This window comes from Camelina sativa, chromosome 5 (assembly GCF_000633955.1).
Source record: "Camelina sativa cultivar DH55 chromosome 5, Cs, whole genome shotgun sequence".
In the NCBI taxonomy this organism is placed as follows: domain Eukaryota; kingdom Viridiplantae; phylum Streptophyta; class Magnoliopsida; order Brassicales; family Brassicaceae; genus Camelina; species Camelina sativa.
The window spans coordinates 13,236,209-13,242,764 of record NC_025689.1 but is presented as its reverse complement, the minus strand read 5'-3'; the positions used below and the strand labels follow the sequence as shown (position 1 = coordinate 13,242,764).

General features: G+C 26.7%; 1 pseudogene; it reads right to left on the bottom strand.

Moving 5' to 3' along the window:
- LOC104786779 overlaps positions 1-1,771 on the bottom strand; it is a 4,009-nt pseudogene extending 2,238 nt beyond the window's left edge.

Below are 6,556 nucleotides of genomic sequence, written 5' to 3'. Positions count from 1 at the left end.
ATAATGGGCCGGGAAGTCCATTAAAAGTATGAGCATCAGAGGCATTAGGACCTCCACCCGTCTGAAGAGCTTGTTGTAGCACTGCTTGAGGATCAGCATTAAACCATTCACCTATAGACAAGTTAAAAAAAAAAAAAAAAAAAATTAAATCAATTGTTCAATATTCTTAATCTATCATATATTTCTTAAAAGATTAAGGCCATGAATGACTATTGGTTTTTAGATGGTTTTTAGATTTTAGTTTTTAGTTTTTGGATTTTAGTTTTTGATTTTTGGTGTAGATTTTAGTTTTTGCAAAATCTTGAATGGTAACTTGATTAGTTTTTGGTTTTTATGTATAATAATTATTTTAAAAATAGTAAAATAATAATTATAAATTTTTATTAAAAATAAAAAATACAATGATGTGGTTTTTAGAAGAAAAAAAAGTGTCACGCTAAAAACCCACAAAATGTGGTTTTTAGATTTTTTAAAGAAATTTGTAAAATCCACCAAAATCTGGTTTTTCTAAATTTTAGGAAATCTATTTTTTCATAATCCTGAATTGCTTCAAAAGTAGATTTTGCAGAATCTAAAACTAAAAACTGATGAAAAATCAGGTGTCATTCAAGACCTAAAGCTTTGATTGTTTTCGGTTTTTAGAACAAGATTCTGGATTTAGTTTTTTCAAAAACTCATATTTTACCTAATCAAGTTTTTTTTGTGAAAGTAGTCTTAAAAAAACAAAAGGGAATCTGATTTTTGGAGTTTTTCACCAACTTTCACTCAGAATCTAAAAACCAAATAGTTGTGTTTCTCACTTTTTTTAGATATTTTCTCTTTTTTCTTTTTGCAAAAACTAAAAACTAAAATCCAAAATCTAAAAAACCGTAAACTATTATCTAAAACACACTTAAAAACAATTAAACAATGATGGCCCAAAAATATATTACCAAAGATTATAGGGACTTGTTTGTAGGGTTTGGGAAACGGGTAAGACTGATGGAGTTTAGGGAGAATGATCAAGGGTCCGTGCACGGTGCCTCTCATCCATTGAATATGTGCATGCCACCACAAGGTTCCTCTTTGTCCGGTCACCGTGAAGTTGTAAACATAACTTTGTCCGGTCTGAATTGGACATTGTGTCACATATGATGGTCCATCCGCCCATCCGCTCCTTAGCTGCCGGATCCCATGCCTACATATATACATTAAAACTATTAAATCAATGAAATTAAATTAGAGTTGAAATTGTAATATCACTACAAAGTAAATAGTACGTAGTTTACCAGTGGATAGAGATGTTGTTAGATACATGATTAACAACTTTGATCTGTAGATTGTCTCCTTCTCTTGCAGTAACCTTAGGCCCTGGAAATTTTCCATTGACCGTCACGATTGTTTTTGTCTTGCACAATCTTGTGATGTTTTTAAGTTGAATCTGTCGGAGAACAAAATTATAAATTGTATCAAACAGAAAAACAGAGAATATTTAGTAAGTACATATTTAGTCTCATATATATTGAGACTAATTTATAATTACATCGAACTGGTAGTGCCGCGTGATTCCTGCAGATGCTGCATCGATGTTGTAACTAATGGCAATCAGAAATGCCACAAGAAGATAATGCAAAACACACGTAGCCATGTATTTGTTTGAATATTGAACGAAATTTTTTTTCATAAATGTATATAATCAATAGTTTTCTGTTTGATATATTTTTTTCTGGTCAAGCTCTCAAGTTGGTGTATGTGAATAGAGGGACATTGTTGAGCATATATAAGGGAGAGAGGCAAATGGTAGGGTTAATGGTTGGTAACAAAATTTAAAGAAGAAAAATAGAGTATAAAGTATATATATGGATAAGTGATGAATAAGATCATTTAGTATTGATGTTATAGTTGGTCCAATTGTTGGACAATCCGAGTGAATTCGAAGTTAACTAATTGTGTACTTTAACTATGATGATTATAGCTCTACATACAATCTTTTGTACCAATAAAAATGATTAATTTACTTAAAATATTAGTTACGAACACATAATCGAGACAACAAACTAAAAAACTTACGCATGTTTCTAAACAAGTGATGTTTAATTAAAAGACATCAAGAATGCATATTTATTAAGAAAATTAATAAGTTGACTAAAATATTCATATTTTATGATATTAAAGATGTTGTAAACCTATTAGAAAAATCAGCGAGTGAAATACGGAGATTAATGTAAAAAAAAACTCAGGCCACTCCTTACCTTCTTTTCAAAAAGGTTTAAAATATAAATATTAAAAATACTTGGACAAAATTTCCAAATTGACAATTTTTACTTTTTGTTTTTCGGATATAAAATTTGGAAAGAGATTTTATTTTTCTTATATGCGGTGATACCATATTTGTAAAAGTAATTAGCAAGTAAGTAATTTATTATAGTAAAACAAGCATTATATAGACTGCGACATGTACGTTGGTTGTTTGAAAACATATGTTCCAACAAAAAGAGACTATTGAGTGAATCTAAGCTTAAGGATCTTCACAGTCACTTGGAAGACTCTCTCTCTCTCTTTTTGACACTTCACCCGATTAATCCATTCCTTTCAAGCAACATAAGACAACGATCGTTGGATTCAGCTTCACTTGGCAAATTTACTGTTTAACTGTCTTATCTCCTTTTTTCTAGATATTTGGTAACTTTAGAATTAAGATGTTGCATCTCATTTGGTGAGATAACTCACTTCATTCCCTTTTATCATTTGACTATACGAAAATCATCGAACTTAATCAGGAATGTTTGCCATGTAAGTTAGGATTCGTGTCTTGCACATAGCAGGCAAAAAAAGAAAAAAGCAAAGAGTAAAAAAAACTATGCCGTATATGATTCACTAAATATCTCGTTGATTAAAATAATAAAAAAAGATTCGCTAATTAATTTCGGACACGATGCTCAAAATTGATTACTTCAAATGAATTACTTGTACATAGTTTGTGACAAGATGATGTGAAATAGATTGTTGTCATTTTAGTGATGAAAAAAATAATCGATAAGCCAAAAAAAAAAAAAAAAACAAGACACTGAATTCTTAGCAAGTTTTGATTTTTTTTTTTTTCAAATTATACTTTGAGATAAAGCCTATGAAATCATTTCTGGCTTTTTGTCACGTCTCATGACTGTGTGTGCTAATTTACTTACCCATTCGAAATTTAAAATACAAGTTCAGCACAAAGTTTCTAATAAACTAGAGATAATATTATGTGAGGCTAAAGTGCTATTGGTAAATGATGAGGAATCGAAATCATGGTTTTAACAAAAGTAAAGAAAGTAAGAAAGAACATAATAATGTTGGTCGTTAGTTGTAGCCTTGTAGGTTTACCAACTTCAACCCTTCTCCTTTACTGTTACATTCTCCAGAATTTCTATTTGTATCCAATAACATTTTCTAGTTATAACTACATACCTTTTTGCTTTTGAATGGATGAATTACTTTACTTTGCTTATGTAAATCTATTTTTTGAGTTTTTAAGTAAAATCTCATTACTTTATTTGGAAATTATTTATTTTACGAGAAATTGATCATGAGAAAGATGATCACTACTTTGTTTTTGAATGAATGAACTACTTTACTATGATATCCACATGTTCTAGAGCTTTGTTTGAATTTCAATATTTCCCGGTTATATTTAAAAATATATTTTCTTATAATGTTTCATATTATTGGCTTTTTGTGTGTTTTAAATGTTCTTTTAACATCTTTAGTATATCAACATTGATCAACACATAGTTATCAGGAAAGAATTAATGAAAACCCCTATCTACAAAATAGTAATAGGTATATATTATATTATCACCAAAAACAAATTTTCTCTTCAAGTGTTCAGATTGTTTGAGGTTAACATTATCATAACGCTTGATTTGATTTTTTTTCTTTTAAGTTTATTATTCTGTGATCGTATCTTATTATATAAAGCTTGATGTCAAAGTTACTCATTAACAAGATCGTGACACGTGTCAAATATATTGATTAGATATTGACACGTGTCAATTTTTTTTTTTTTTAAAATAAACATAGTAGAACAACTAATTATATTTACAGGATTTTACATGTTTATATTTTTTAAAAAATATTTCTCTAAATCCAAAAGAAAAACTAACAAAATCAATAAATTTTCCATTGTATGCTAATTATATTATACGTGTGTTCTCGATAAAATTTGACATGTGTAAGCAAAAACTTAATTTATTAAGCATGTATATAATCAATAAAGAATGAATAACAAAGTTAAAAATAATAACACAAGTTATTTAACATATTTTAGTTGGATATAAATTATATTTATCGTTGAAATATAAATTTTTATTGTAAGAAAGTACACAAAACCTTGAAAGAAAATGAACTTAAAAAGAAAAAAATTTCATATTAGTATAATTTAACATGTTTGATCTTAAAGATTTTAATGCATGTAGTAATATGAGAAACCGAAAAAAATAGAAAAAATGAGTTTGTAAGAATAAATTATTGGTTAATTGATGAAAATTGACAAAAGTATTACTTATGAAATTATGACATATAGAAAAATAATATTTAAGATATTTTTGGATTTCCAAAATATTGTGGATGTTAACTGGTTTTTTACTGAATTTTTTTTATTGTTAAATTTAAAATACTAACCAATATACATATTATCTCATATGATGCTCATATTATTTTTGCTATTAAATTTTTAACTCTAATCCATGAAGAAGTGAATTATGGTTTCACGATGAAATAAATAGTTAAATATAGTTACTAAACTGAATGTCTAACGATGAAATTTATTTTAGATTAAAAAGTTTTCAAATATTAATATGTATAATTTAAAAAAAATGATTTAAAAATATTAGTATTTTTGTAGTGCATATGTTAAAACATAAGATAACTCAAAATAAATTATAATTTATAGGAATGAATCTTCAGTTATTTGATGATAATGTCTCTATATCTTTATATATGTTTCTCTTTTATAAATTATACTCATTTAAAATTGATTATGACATGAGGTAAAATTATTACTTATAAGATAGCAACATAACAAATATATCTTAAATAATGTTGAGTCAGTTTTTTTTGTAAATTATATTTTGTTAATTTGTGTTTGTATTTTTAATTCTTACTAAGATATAGATTCGATATGATGTATTAATTGTGTTTGGTATAAAATATTTAGTTCTATGCATTAAGAAGAAAAGTGTAATTAAACTTAAAATATGGTTTATTAGGATGATATAGATATTTAAATGGTACTCCCTGTACTATAAGAGTTATTGGGTAAAAGCACAAAAATTAATAAACAATAAATATTATGTCATTTATAAAACTTCAACTAATAGAAAATATATTGCATAGTTCAAATAGTTATAAATTGTGATATTAATAAAAATTGTATATAGAAATTTGAGAAAATATTATAAAATAGAGCAAAAAAGCCTGAAACTTCTTATATAATTGAAATGAGAAAGTATTAAAATGAAATATGAGAGATTCATACTTAATATTCAACTGTTACAAGATAAAATCTAAAACCAAGTATATTATTATTTAATTATTCTCAATAATTTTTTCTAATTTTTACCCGCGTAATAATGCGGATCTATCATATAAACCTAAATATTGGTGTCTTCCAAAAACCATGAATAACCCATATGGAAAGCAAACGGATGTGTTGGAGTTATAAAGGCTTACTTCATTGGGCTTTATATGTAGCCAAAATCACAAACAGAGTATAAAAAACTTTTAAAATAAAAAGCCCATTTATAAAATCAAGTTAAACTGTTCTAACAATTCTTTCATATTACGGCCGTCTTAGACCAAACACCGATTCGCACGCCGACTCGTGGACTTCGGAGAACAATCATGACCGAGCACGATCGAAGACCAAAGATACCTTTCTTAATTTAATCGCATTACTCTCATTCTTAACCGTTGTAGACTACTTTACTCATCTTACGCTTAGTTATAAATTGTGCCATTAAATGATACATTTAAAGGGAGAGGTTCATTTTGACTAAGGGGACCAAAAAATTTAATCTCCATTTTAGGAAATAAATACATAAAAGTTTGAAAGGTAGTGTAGTTGGTAACAAAGATTTTTATTTATTTAAAGAAAGAATATATTATTATTTCCATTTTCTGAAAACTCACAATGTTTACCTTTTGAGATTTGGTTTTTATTTCTAATACAGCATTTATAACGAACTATTATTATTTACAGAGAGAACATGCAAATCCAGTGGATTTTTGTTTTCAGAGAATACAACTTTTTATATATTTCTGTTTTGGGTGAATCAATATGAATCAAATCAAAAACAGGAAAAAAAAAACAGAAATAGTATGATTCTATTAATTATATAGTCAGAAAAATATAACAGCTGTAGACCTGTTATTTTTCTTTTAATATATACTAATTCTTATAAATTCCGAAATTAAAGGAAAAAAAAAGACTTTTTGGTTATAGTTTTTAATCGAATTGTTAAAATAAAAAAAGGAGATCGTTGAGATTACAAATTTGACTATATTTTTTTTTTATTATTATAAAGAATGTTAACAT